Source organism: Aegilops tauschii, chromosome 7, assembly GCF_002575655.3.
Source record: "Aegilops tauschii subsp. strangulata cultivar AL8/78 chromosome 7, Aet v6.0, whole genome shotgun sequence".
In the NCBI taxonomy this organism is placed as follows: domain Eukaryota; kingdom Viridiplantae; phylum Streptophyta; class Magnoliopsida; order Poales; family Poaceae; genus Aegilops; species Aegilops tauschii.
The window spans coordinates 544,895,470-544,910,766 of NC_053041.3; positions in this window are offsets into that span (position 1 = coordinate 544,895,470).

Sequence of the window (15,297 nt, forward strand, 5' to 3'; positions counted from 1 at the left end):
TCCGAACACCGGTGCCCCCAGCGCAGTTGGAAATATGCCCTAGAGGCAATAATAAAATGGTTATTATTATATTTCCTTGTTCATGATAATTATCTATTGTTCATGCTATAATTGTATTAACTGGAAACCGTAATACATGTGTGAATACATAGACCACAACATGTCCCTAGTAAGCCTCTAGTTGACTAGCTCGTTGATCAATAGATGGTTATGGTTTCCTGACCATGGACATTGGATGTCATTGATAATGGGATCACATCATTAGGAGAATGATGTGATGGACAAGACCCAATCCTAAGCATAGCACAAGATCGTGTAGTTCGTTTGCTAAGAGCTTTTCTAATGTCAAGTATTATTTCCTTAGACCATGAGATTGTGCAACTCCCGGATACTGTAGGAATGCTTTGGGTGTACCAAATGTCACAACGTAACTGGGTGGCTATAAAGGTGCACTACAAGTATCTCCGAAAGTGTCTGTTGGGTTGGCACGAATCGAGACTGGGATTTGTCACTCCGTATGATGGAGAGGTATCTCGGGGCCCACTCAGTAATGCATCATAATGAGCTCAATGTGACAAATGAGTTAGCCACGAGATCATGCATTACGGAACGAGTAAAGAGACTTGCCGGTAACGAGATTGAATGAGGTATTGGGATACCGACGATCGAATCCCGGGCAAGTAACATACCGATAGACAAAGGGAATTGTATACGGGATTGATTGAATCCTCGACATCGTGGTTCATCCGATGAGATCATCGTGGAACATGTGGGAACCAACATGGGTATCCAGATCCCGCTGTTGGTTATTGGCCGGAGAACGTCTCGGTCATGTCTGCATGGTTCCCGAACCCGTAGGGTCTACACACTTAAGGTTCGGTGACGCTAGAGTTGTTATGGGAAATAGTATGTGGTTACCGAAGGTTGTTCGGAGTCCAGGATGAGACCCCGGACGTCACGAGGAGTTCCGGAATGGTCCGGAGGTGAAGATCGGTATATTGGACGAAGGGTATTGGAGTTCGGAAGTGTTCCGGGGTACCAGGCTATGGCCAGCATGTCCGAAAGGGGTTTCGGAGGCCCCGGCAAGCGTTGGGGGGCCTTATAGGCCAAGGGGAAGGGGCAAACCAGCCCACTAAGGGGCTGTGCGCCCCTCCCAACCCCTCTCACATAACCAGGAGAGGTGGGGGTGCCTCCCCTAGGGCAGCCACCCCTCCTGGCTTGGGGGGCAAGTCTCCTAGGGGTGGGGGCGCCCAAAACCCATCTAGGGTTCCCCCTTGGCTGCCGCCCCTCCCCTAGGGAACCCTAGGGCGCCTCCTCCACCCCCTTCCCCCTATATATAGGGAGGGAGAGAGAGGGCAGCTGCAACCCTTCTCGGGCGCATCCCTCTCCTCCTCCAACACCTCTTCCTCCTCCATAGTGCTTGGCGAAGCCCTGCCGGAGAACCACGAGCTCCACCACCACCACCACGCCGTCGTGCTGCCGGAGCTTTCCCTCAACTTCTGCTCTCCCCTTGCTGGATCAAGAAGGAGGAGACGTCCCCGGGCTGTATGTGTGTTGAACGCGGAGGCGCCGTCCGTTCGGCGATAGATCAGATCTTCCGCGATTTGAATCGCCGCGAGTACGACTCCATCAACCGCGTTCTTGTAACGCTTCCGCTTAGCAATCTTCAAGGGTATGAAGATGCACTCCCTCTCTCTCTCGTTGCTAGTATCTCCTAGATTGATCTTGGTGACACGTAGGAAAATTTTGAATTATTACTACGTTCCCCAACAGTGGCATCATGAGCTAGGTCTATGCGTAGATTCTATGCACGAGTAGAACACAAAGTAGTTGTGGGCGATGATTTGGTCAATTTGCTTGCCGTTACTAGTCTTATCTTGATTCGGCGGCATTGTGGGATGAAGCGGCCCGGACCGACCTTACACGTACTCTTACATGAGACAGGTTCCACCGACTGACATGCACTTGATGCATAAGGTGGCCAGCGGGTGTCTGTCTCTCCCACTTTAGTTTGATCGGATTCGATGAAGAGGGTCCTTATGAAGGGTAAATAGCAATTGGCATATCACCGTTGTGGCTTTTGCGTAGGTAAGAAACGTTCTTGCTAGAAACCCATAGCAGCCACGTAAAACATGCAACAACAATTAGAGGACGTCTAACTTGTTTTTGCAGGGTATGCTATGTGATGTGATATGGCCAAAAGGATGTGATGAATTATATATATTGGTCATGTTCTTGTAATAGGAATCACGACTTGCATGTCGATGAGTATGACAACCGGCAGGAGCCGAAGGAGTTGTCTTAATTTATTGTATGACCTACGTGTCAATGAAAAACGCCATGTAATTACTTTACTTTATTGCTAACCGTTAGCCATAGTAGTAGAAGTAATAGTTGGTGAGACAAATTCATGAAGACACGATGATGGAGATCATGATGATGGAGATCATGGTGTCATGCCGGTGACGAAGGTGATCATGCCGCGCCTCGAAGATGGAGATCAAAGGCGCACGATGATATTGGCCATATCATGTCACTTTATGATTTGCATGTGATGTTTATCATGTTTACATCTTATTTGCTTAGAACGACTGTAGCATAAATAAGATGATCCCTCACTAAAATTTCAAGAGATGTGTTCCCCCTAACTGTGCACCGTTGCGAAGGTTCGTGGTTTTGAAGCACCACGTGATGATCGGGTGTGATAGATTCTAACGTTCGCATACAACGGGTGTAAGCCAGATTTACACATGCAAAACACATAGGTTGACTTGACGAGCCTAGCATGTACAGACATGGCCTCGGAACACAAGAGACCGAAAGGTCGAACATGAGTCGTATAGTAGATATGATCAACATGAAGATGTTCACTGATGATGACTAGTCCGTCTCACGTGATGATCGGACACGACCTAGTTGACTCGGATCATGTATCACTTAGATGACTAGAGGGATGTCTATCTAAGTGGGAGTTCATTAAATAATCAGATGAACTTAATTATCATGAACATAGTCAAAAGGTCTTTGCAAATTATGTCGTAGCTTACGCTTTAGTTCTACTGTTTAAGATATGTTCCTAGAGAAAATTTAGTTGAAAGTTGATAGTAGAAATTATGTGGACTGGGTCCGTAAACTGAGGATTATCCTCATTGCTGCGCAGAAGGCTTATGTCCTTAATGCACCGCTCGGTGTGCTGAACCTCGAGAGTCGTCTGTGGATGTTGCAAACATCTGACATACACGTTTTGATGACTACGTGATAGTTCAGTGCGTAATGTTAAACGGTTTAGAATTGAGGCGCCGAAGACATTTTTTGAAATGTCGCAGAACATATGAGATGTTCCGAGAACTGAAATTGGGATTTCAGGCTCGTGCCCACGTCAAGAGGTATGAGACCTCCGACAAGTTTCTTAGCCTGCAAACTAAGGGAGAAAAGCTCAATCGTTGAGCATGTGCTCAGATTGTCTGAGTACTACAATCGCTTGAATCGAGTGGGAGTTAATCTTCCAGATGAGATAGTGATGGTTCTCCAAAGTCACTGCCACCAAGCTACTAGAGCTTCGTGATGAACTATAACATATCAGGGATAGATATGATGATCCTTGAGCTATTCGCGATGTTTGACACCGCGAAAGTAGAAATCAAGTAGGAGCATCAATTGTTGATGGTTAGTAAAACCACTAGTTTCAAGAAGGGCAAGGGCAAGAAGGGATACTTCATGAAATGGCAAATCAGTTGCTGCTCTGGTGAAGAAGCCCAAGGTTGAACCCAAACCCGAGACTAAGTGCTTCTGTAATAAGGAGAATGGTCACTAAAGCAGAACTACCCTAGATACTTGGTAGATGAGAAGGCAGGCAAGGTCGACAGAAGTATATTGGATATACATTATATAATGTGTACTTTACTAGTACTCCTAGTAGCACCAGGGTATTAGATACCGGTTCGGTTGCTAAGTGTTAGTAACTCAAAATAAAAGGCTACGGAATAAACGGAGACTAGCTAAAGGTGAGATGACGATATGTGTTGGAAGTGTTTCCAAGGTTGATGTAATCAAACATTGTACACTCCCTCTACCATCGGGATTGGTATTAAACCTAAATAATTGTTATTTGGTGTTTGCGTTGAGCATAGACATGATTGGATTATGTTTATCGCAATACGGTTATTCATTTAAGGAGAATAATGGTTACTCTGTTTATTTGAATAATACCTTCAATGGTCTTGCACCTAAAATGAATGGTTTATTGAATCTCGACCGTAGTGATACACATGTTCATGCCAAAAGATATAAAATAGTAATGATAGTACCACATACTTGTGGCACTGCCATTTGAGTCATATTGGTATAAAACGCATGAAGAAGCTCCATGTTGATGGATCTTTGGACTCACTCGTTTTTTAAAAGATTGAGACATGCGAACCATGTCTATTGGTAGATATGCATGAAGAAACTCCATACAGATGGATCGTTTGGACTCACTTAATTTTGAATCACTTGAGACATGCAAATCATACCACATGGGCAAAATGCCTGAAAGGCCTCGTTTTCATTAAGATGGAACAAGAAAGCAACTTGTTGGAAGTAATACATTTTGATGTGTGCAGTCCAATGAGTGCTGAGGCACGCAATGGATATTGTTATGTTCTTACTTCACAGATGATTTGAGTAGATGCTGAGTATATTTACTTGATGAAACACAAGTCTGAATTATTGAAAGGTTTAAGTAATTTCAGAGTGAAGTTGAAGATCGTCGTGACAAGAGGATAAAATGTCTATCATATGATCATAGAGATGAATATCTGAGTTACGACTTTGGCACACAATTAAGACATTGTGGAAATTGTTTCACAACTAATACCGCCTGGAACATCATAGTGTGATGGTGTGTCCGAACATCATAACCGCACCCTATTGGATATGGTGCATACCATGGTGTCTCTTACTGAATTACCACTATCGTTTATGGGTTAGGCATTAGAGACAACCGCATTCACTTTAAATAGGGCACCACACAATTCCATTGAGATGACACCGTATGAACTATGGTTTAGAGAAACCTAAGCTGTCGTTTCTTAAAAGTTTGGGGCTGCGACGCTTATGTAAAAATGTTTCAGGCTGATCGAACCCAAAGCGGATAAATGCATCTTCATAGAATACCCAAAACAGTTGGGTGTACCTCCTATTTCAGATCCGGAAGCAAAAGTGATTGTTTCTAGAAACGGGTCCTTTCTCGAGGAAAAGTTTCTCTCGAAAGAATTGAGTGGGAGGATGGTGGAGACTTGATGAGGTTATTGAACCGTCACTTCAACTAGTGTGTGTAGCAGGGCACAGGAAGTTATTCCTGTGGCACCTACACCAATTGAAGTGGAAGCTTATGATAGAGATCATGAAACTTCGGATCAGGTCACTACCAAACCTCGTAGGTCGACAAGGATGCGTACTACTTCAGAGTGGTACGTAATCCTGTCTTTGAAGTCATGTTGCTAGACAACAATGAACCTATGAGCTATGGAGAAGCGATGGTGGGCCCGGATTCCGACGAATGGCTCGAGGCCATGAAATCCGAGAGAGGATCCATGTATAAAACCAAAGTATAGACTTTGGAAGAACTACTTGATGGTCGTAAGGCTGTTGGGTGCAGATGGATTTTAAAAGGAAGACGGACAATGATGGTAAGTGTCACCATTAAGAAAGCTCGACTTGTCCTTAAGATGTCTTCTGACAAGTTCAAGGAGTTGACTATGATGAGACTTTCTCACTCGTAGCGATGCTAAGAGTCTGTTGGAATTATATTAGTAGTTACTGCATTATTTATGAAATCTTGCAGATAGGATGTCAAAACATTGTTTCCTCGACGATTTTCTTGAGGAAAGGTTGTATGTGATACAACCAGAAGGTTTTGTCAATCCTGAAAGATGCTAACAAGTATGCAAAGCTCCAGCAATCCTTCTAAGGACTGGAGTAAGCATCTCGGAGTTGGAATGTACACTTTGATGAGATGATCAAAGATTTTGGGTTTATAGAAAGTTTATGAGATACTTGTATTTCCAAAGAAGTGAGTGGGAGCACTATAGATTTTTGATGAGTATATGTTGTTAACATATTGTTGATCATAAATGATGTAGAATTTCTGGAAAGCATACAGGGTTATTTGAAAAGTGTTTTTCAATGGAAAACATGGATTAAGCTACTTGAACATTGAGCATCAAGATCTATAAGGATAAATCAAAAACGCTTAATAGTATTTTCAAATGAATACATACCGTGACAAGATTTTGAAGGAGTTCAAAATAGATCAGCAAAGAAGGAGTTCTTGGCTGTGTTACAAGGTGTGAGTATTGAGTAAGACTCAAGACCTGACCACGGCAGAAGAGAGAGAAAGGACGAAGGTCGTCCCCTATGCTTTAGACGTAGGCTCTACAGTATGCTATGTCGTGTACCGCACCTGAAGTGTGCCTTGCCATGAGTCAGTCAAGGGGTACAAGAGTGATCCAGGAATGGATCACATGACATCGGTCGAACTTATCCTTAGTAACTAGTGGACTAAGGAATTTTCTCGATTATGGAGGTGGTAAAAGAGTTCGTCCTAAAGGGTTACGTCGATGCAAACTTTGACACTAATCCGGATGACTTTGAGTAGTAAACCGGATTCGTATAGTAGAGCAGTTATTTGGAATAGCTCCAAGTAGCGCATGGTAGCTGCATCTACAAGATGACATAGAGATTTGTAAAGCACACACGGATCTGAAAGGTTCATACCCGTTGACTAATAACCTCTCTCACAAGCGAGATATGAACAAACCCCATGGGTGTTGGATTCATTACATTCACATAGTGATGTGAACTAGATTATTGACTCTAGTGCAAGTGGGAGACTGTTGGAAATATGCCCTAGAGGCAATAATAAAGTGGTTATTATTGTATTTCCTTGTTCATGATAATTATCTATTGTTCATGCTATAATTGTATTAACTGGAAACCGTAATACATGTGTGAATACATAGACCACAACATGTCCCTAGTAAGCCTCTAGTTTACTAGCTCGTTGATCAATAGATGGTTATGGTTTCCTGACCATGGACATTGGATGTCATTGATAACGGGATCACATCATTAGGAGAATGATGTGATGGACAAGACCCAATCCTAAGCATAGCACAAGATCGTGTAGTTCGTTTGCTAAGAGCTTTTCTAATGTCAAGTATCATTTCCTTAGACCATGAGATTGTGCAACTCCCGGATACCATAGGAATGCTTTGGGTGTACCAAACGTCACAACGTAACTGGGTGGCTATAAAGGTGCACTACAAGTATCTCCGAAAGTGTCTGTTGGGTTGGCACGAATCGAGACTGGGATTTGTTACTCCGTATGACGGAGAGGTATCTCTGGGCCCACTCGGTAATGCATCATCATAATGAGCTCAATGTGACTAATGAGTTAGCGACGGGATCATGCGTTACGGAACGAGTAAAGAGACTTGCCGGTAACGAGACTGAACGAGGTATTGGGATACCGACGATCGAATCTCGGGCAAGTAACATACCGATAGACAAAGGGAATTGTATTCGGGATTGATTGAATCCTCGACATCGTGGTTCATCCGATGAGATCATCGTGGAACATGTGGGAACCAACATGGGTATCCAGATCCCGTTGTTGGTTATTGGCCGGAGAACGTCTCGGTCATGTCTGCATGGTTCCCGAACCCGTAGGGTCTACACACTTAAGGTTCGGTGACGCTAGAGTTGTTATGGGAAATAGTATGTGGTTACCGAAGGTTGTTCGGAGTCCAGGATGAGATCCTGGACGTCACGAAGAGTTCCGGAATGGTCCGGAGGTGAAGATCGGTATATTGGACGAAGGGTATTGGAGTCCGGAAGTGTTCCGGGGGTACCAGGCTATGGCCAGCATGTCCGAAATGGGTTTCGGAGGCCCCGACAAGCGTTGGGGGGCCTTATGGGCCAAGGGGAAGGGGCAAACCAGCCCAGTAAGGGGCTGTGCGCCCCTCCCAACCCCTCTCATGTAACCAGGAAAGGTGGGGGCGCCTCCCCTAGGGCAGCCGCCCCTCCTGGCTTGGGGGGCAAGTCTCCTAGGGGTGGGGGCGCCCAAAACCCATCTAGGGTTTCCCCTTGGCCGCCGCCCCTCCCCTAGGGAACCCTATGGCGCCTCCTCCACCCCCTTCCCCCTATATATAGGGAGGGAGAGAGAGGGCAGCCGCAACCCTTCCCGGGCGCAACCCTCTCCTCCTCCAACACCTCTTCCTCTTCCATAGTGCTTGGCAAATCCCAGCCGGAGAACCACGAGCTCCACCACCACCACGCCGTCATGCTGCCGGAGCTTTCCCTCAACTTCTCCTCTCCCCTAGTTGGATCAAGAAGGAGGAGACATCCCCGGGCTGTATGTGTGTTGAACGTGGAAGCGCCGTCCTTTCGGCGCTAGATCGGATCTTCCGCGATTTGAATCGCCGCGAGTACGACTCCATCAACCACGTTCTTGTAACGCTTCTGCTTAGCGATCTTCAAGGGTATGAAGATGCACTCCCTCTCTCTCGTTGCTAGTATCTCCTAGATTGATCTTGGTGACACGTAGGAAAATTTTGAATTATTACTACGTTCCCCAACAGGCGCCGATGTAGGTCACGTCGCCCAAGAGAAAACAATACTAGCAACGGAGGTGATACTACTCCGGACAACAAAGACCCTGTTGAGGCAGGATCCGAACAGGAGGACCAGGAAAGCGGGCAAGATAGCCCCGATGAACAGGTCATGTTCGGAGACTCGGAGGATAGCAATTATCTTCCCCTCTCCGAGGAAGAGGAGAGCCTCGACAATGAAGAATTCATTGTGCCGGAGGAACCTCTCGAGCAGGAGCGCTTTAAACACCGGCTAATAGCCACAGCAAGGAATCTAAGGATAAAGCAGCTGCAGCTTCAAGCAAGCCAAGATGTTCTCAATGATAAATGGACCGAGGTCCTAGTCGCCATAGAATACGGCCCTAGTGGCCCGGACAAAAGCCACCCCAAATGCAGGTGGCTCCCTCCACATGATGGCAAGGCGCTGGAGCCCGTTCCACCGTCGAATAATGCGTCAGGTCGACCACAGTTCGGTCCGGATAAAGCAGCAGCCCAAGCAGAATACCATACCAACCAATCCGGCCGCAAGAACAAGACGGTTCGGGAAAACAATGGCGACATCCGCCAAAGTTTAGTGGGCGGAGCAGGACAGACAAGATCGACGTACAGATCCCGGGGATATGCCCCGACCGGTTATGATGGTCAATCAGCCGGACTCAACCAAGCCAACCACGCCCGAAGCCGTCAACGGCATCCAAAGGAGGTGCTTCACAGTGTGGCCCAACATAGAGGAGCCACGCACCCGCTTTGCTTCACCAACGAGGTAATGGAGCATGAATTTCCAGACGGGTTCAAACCCATCAACATCGAATCATACGATGGAACAACAGATCCCGCAGTATGGATTGAGGACTATCTCCTCCATATCCACCTGGCTCGCGGAGACGACCTTCATGCCATTAAATACCTACCTCTCAAGCTTAAGGGGCCAGCACGGTACTGGCTAAACAGTTTGTCAGAAAATTCTATTGACAGCTGGGAAGATTTGGAAGACGCCTTTCGTAACAACTTCCAAGGAATATATGTGCGGCCGCCAGATGCCGACGACTTAAGTCATATTGTCCAACAGCCCGGCGAGTCAGCCAGGGAGCTCTGGACCAGGTTCTTAGTCAAAAAGAACCAAATTGTCGACTGTCCGGACGTGGAAGCCCTCGCGGCCTTCAAACATAGCGTCCGGGATGAATGGCTAGCACGCCACCTCGGGAAGGACCTAAATCCATGACCGCCCTTACCGCTCTAATGACTCGCTTTTGTGCGGGAGAAGACAACTAGCTCGCTTGTAAAAGCAACAGCACCAGCGACCCGGGCACTTTCGAAACCCGAGACGGCAACGGCAAGCCACGACTAACCGAACACAACAGTCGCAACAATAATGAAAGATTATGCGACATAGCGGTCAACGCCGGATTTCACAATCCGAAGCCCGGTCAATGGAAGAAGCCATTTAAGGCCAGCCAGGATGGACCATCTGCCCTCGACAGGATACTAGACCGACCTTGTCAGATTCACGGTCACCCTGATAAGCCAGCCAATCACACCAACAAAAACTGTTGGGTCTTTAAGCAGGCAGGAAAACTTAATGCCGAATACAAGGGGAGGAGGCCACCAAGCGATAAAGACGACGGAGCGGTTCGCCAGCCTAACACCAGGGGCCAGAAACAGTTTCCCTCCGACGTTTGACCACTACCAGAGCGGAAATAGCAGTTCGGCTTCCGCCACCCACCCACTATGCTGGCAAGATCTACACCACGCGTACATCACTACGCGCTCAAGATACCATGGGCATCGGCGGCAGCACAATACGGGCACCCCTGCAAACATTCCCGTAACGTTTTTTATCCGTTTTCATCACTTTTCTTTATTATAAACAGGTGACCAACAGGACATCACCTACAACGGACTCTATCGAAGCTCGGATCCGTACACTCACCTAAGGGGCTACTTCCGTTAGGATTCCCCTCCCAGAGGACGGGCGGCGCAGACGTGCGACAGTAGGTCCAAAATAGCTTTTTGTAGACCGCACTCTTTATTTTGAGCCTATACTATGCCCTTTTTCTTCCGTTCCCGACCCCGAGCATGTCAAATAGCCGGGTTGTGGTTTTTATTTTTTATATATGAATTTATCACTGGCATATTGCTCCACTCCTAGTAAACTTTATCCGAGCTAATTTTAAAATACTCTTGTTACAATGAGTACGGCCGCAACGGTTGTGTCACAAGACGCGTCTCGGCATAACATGCCAGAGGCCCGGTATGGGAACAAATGAGTCGCCAATAAAAGTCCGAACAGCTCTATAGCGTACTTCGGCGTCGCAAGTTTGGCCTTATATGCATCAGCTCCGAATCATTGTCTTTGGTCAATAGTTGGGTTGCCCGGCTCCTGTGCTTGCTACCCTACGTTCCGCTCTATCGGCTAGGGTAGTAAAGGGAGAACTATTGCGATTGTGCCCTGGCTTTGACCGGATGAGCACCTCGGTAGAGAAAGCCGAAAACTGACTGTCATGATGCGGCGAGAGCTGGTCAACCACTTGACGACTTATTCGAATCTTTAGCGATTCTCCGTGTTACACGAAGGATCTTTTTCAGATCAAAACATGTAAGGCACAATATTACGATATGCCGCATACATACCAGGGGCTATGTGGTAGCCCCACCATAAAACTCCTATGGCTAAGTGAAAGTGTTAACGCCCTATAGTCCGATTGCCTAGTTCGCTGCATTATCACCTCCTTTATGGACCAAGACGTTGGATAAAGAGTGATTCAATGGCTTTCTGAACACCCCCGTATTTCCTACGAGGGGGCTGAAGCCGACGACTGGAAAACTTTCAAATTACATTAAAACGGCCGCACAGGAGGAATACAAGCTTTTGAGCAAAAAATAGATTAACTATAAAGTTGTCTATTACAACCCTTGTACACATCACTCGAATATTATGTCTTTCGAGCATTGACCCTCTATCAAGCGGGCGGCCTATAGGACGTCTCCAAAATGATGCTCCGGTTCCGGACGGTCCTTGCCTTTGGGTGGACTCTTCGTCGCAACATCGATGGCCTTCATCTTCCCCCAGAATGCTTTGACTCGGGCGAAGGCCATCCGTGCACCTTCAATGCACGCCGACTGCTTCACAACGTCGATACGCGGCACCGCGTCAACAAGCCGCTGTACCAGGCCGAAGTAACTACTCAAAACAGGTTCAGTCGGCCACAAACGGACTACGACGTTCTTCATGGCAGCGCCGGATATCCTATGCAGCTCGGCCCACTGGGACATCTGTTCATTCAGCAACAGAGGGCGCTTCAACGCACCAAATTGCGACCAGAAAAGCTTCTCCGTTGCATACCCCTCTCGCGCCTGATAAAACTGCGCCGCATCGAAAGAACTCTTCGGCAAGTCTAAAAAATCGTCCGGAGAACTCCATACTTGGTTAAGCCGAGCATAGTTCGGATCACCGAACTTAGCCTATAGCAAAAAGGTCTTGCCAGCCACAATCTCCCAGCTTGCCGGATCTCCTCACGGGCTGCTCTGGATTCAGACCGTGCTCCCCTCGCCTCTCGTAAGGCCTTGTCAAGTTCAGCCGTTTTGGCTTCATTTTCCTTCTCAAGAAGTTTACAGCGGCCAGCCGCATTCTCTAACTCGCGTGCCATGGTGGACATTGCCTCCTTGTCCTGGCGCCGCGCGGCTTGTTCGGCCTTCAATTCAGCCGATGCCTTTTCGGCAGCCGCATTACTAAACCGGGCCTGCTCCTTGGCCCGGGCTAGCTCCACCCGAAGGGCTTCCATGGCTGCAGCACCATCTGCATTGATGCACATTTCACATCAAACTCTCTTCAGAGTCAGGCTTATATTACAAGCATATTGGTGTAAGGAATGCTCGAAATATATACCTTGCGAGTCGTCAAGTCGCCTGTTGATCAAAGCAATTTCATCCTCCACAATATCCAGCTTTCGCTGCAGTTCGGTTACCTCTGAATTTGGGGCAGTCGCAGGAGGGGAGACAGCCTGCATTCCAAATTAAACCAAGGTTAGTACCTGAAAATATCTTTTCGATCCTCCGATCACTTCCTTTGGAAGGCGATCCGAGTCTCAGGGGCTACTGCATACACAACAGGTGCATTCTGTCAATATTATTCAATTGGCAACATTACATCACAAACCTCAAAACCTCTCAGATGGCTCGTAAAGGCCTCGTTCAACCCGCTCTTCGCGGATACAACTTTTTCGACCACCGTAACCATTAAGGCATGGTGCTCCTCTGAAACGGACGCTCGTCGCAGCATGTCCGTCAGCGTCTCCGGCACTCCTGGGTCTTCGGACACCGCTGCCGGAGCACGACATTCCTTTGAAGGAATCCGCTTACCTGCCTCCAGCATTGACTCCAGCTGTAAACCAGACAGTTCGGTGCCGTCATTCTTGGTCCCCGAACCATGAGTGACAGAGGCACCACCTTCGGGTAGCTCCTTCCTCGTTTCCTGCGTTACTTGCCGGTTGGGAGGAGCCCTCCGGGACGACACCTCGAGATCATCCGCCCTGTTAGGCGAGGAGGCCGGAGAAGGCGTGTCACTCTCCATCATCTCCGGAAGAAGGTCTCCCGAGGAGGAGGACGATTGAGAAACACCAGGCGTTAACCTGCGAGGATGCACATATGTTGGAGGGTTATTTCAGTAATAAGAATGAGGTATGGTTAAAGTGCCCTGCTCCACTTACGGTCTGGCCGGAGGTTCGTCCTCATCATCAAGCTCAACGACGACATCGCTTGCCCAGCCCAAGCCGCCCGACGATGGCATTTTCCCTTTCTTGGAAGGCTTCCCCTCCTGACCTCCAGAGGCGGCCCTCTTCTTGCCATGAAGTGCCCCCTCCACGCCTTTGCCCCTGGGCAAAAGGGTTTCGGTTTCCCCGAACACAGCGCCTAAATCTCCCTTAGGATGGGCATCTCCTCTAGGCTCCCCGCTCTCGCCCCCCTCTGTAGACACCAGGTACGGTGTCGGGATCAACATCCGCGTCAGTAGGGCAGACGCAGGGTCTTCGGGAAGGGGCGCCGGACACCAAATTAACACCACTTTCTTTGTCCAGTCCTGTATAAGGGCAGGTTGTTTAGTGTCTTGTCAAGAGATGTTTGAATGAAAGGTGTGCGGGGATTGAATACTTACCGGAGTGTCCGGATGATTGCAGTCGAGGCCGACGTCTTCGGCGGTGTCCGGCCATTGCTCTCGCTCCCCGAAATATAACTTCGACATTCCTTCGTGCGTAGTACCGAAGAAGTGCTGAAGAGTCCGCCACCCTTCTGGATTGAACTCCCATATACGGAGAGGCCGCCGTTGACACGGCAGGATCCGGCGAACCAGCATTACCTGAACGACGTTCACAAGATCGATGCCCTTCTCGGTAAGGCTTCGGATGCGACCTTGCAGAGTCTGCACCTCATTAGCGGATCCCCACTCCAACCCCTTGCTGATCCATGAAGCAAGCTGAGTCGGAGGGCCGGGTCGAAACGCAGGCGTAGCCACCCACTTGGAGCCCCGCGGCTCGTTGACATAAAACCACCCCTGCTGCCATAGTTCGGAAGACTCTGCGAAGGATCCTTCAAACCAAACCGCGCTGGCAAGCTTGTTTATTACAACGCTGCCGCACTCTGCCTGCTCCCCCTCTATCACCCGCGGCCTCACACCAAAGGTCTTGAGCCACAAATCAAAGTGCGGAGGAGTCCGGAGGAAGGCCTCACACGTGACGATGAATGCCGATATGAGAAGAATAGAGTCCGGGGCCAGATCGTGAAAATCTAGCCCATAGTAGAACATGAGCCCCCGGACGAAGGGGTTAAGCGTGAACCCTAACCCATGGAGGAAGTGGGACACAAATACTACCCTCTCACCGGATTTGGGGGTGGGAATAATCTGCCCCTCGGCAGGAAGCCGATGAAGGATTTCTGGGGTCAGGTACCTCGCTACGTGGAGCTTCGCAGTATCCTCCTCCGTGACGGAAGAGGCCACCCACCGGCCTGAACGGCTGGACCCGGACATGATTGGGGCTGGTGGTGATTAGAACTCGAGGGCTAGAACTCGAGGTGGCTGGGGTTGAGGAAGAAGCAAGCACGGAAGAAGAAGACAAGTCTGGGTCCCTATATGAAGGCCCAGAATATCGAGCGTCCCCTCCTGGGTCTTGAAACTTACCTATCCCCAAAGAGTTGTACCCAGGGGACGGTTGGGTTACCCATACCTACATTATCGAAAATCCCGCGAATAAGGGGACACGATCTCTGCTTTGACAAAACGTGCCAATAAAACCGCTTCCCGAGACGTGGGGCGACTGGCTAGCTAATGGTTGGAAATAATAACCGGGCAGGCGTGATACAATGTCATAAACAGTTGTTAGCAGATTGAACTCGTGGAGTATTGTATTTTCTGCAAATTATATACACAGGTCCGGATACAATCGTCACATCCGAAGACTATCCTGGAGTTCGGAAGAAGGGAACCCGCCTTGCAATGCCGAAGACAATCTGCGCGCCGGACTCCTCGTCATTGAAGCCAGGTTCATGGGCTACTGAGGGAGTCCTGGACTAAGGGGTCCTCGGGCGTCCGACTTGTTATCCATGGGCTGGACTGATGGGCTGTGAAGATACGAAGGCCGAAGACAATACCCGTGTCCGGATTGGACTCTACTTG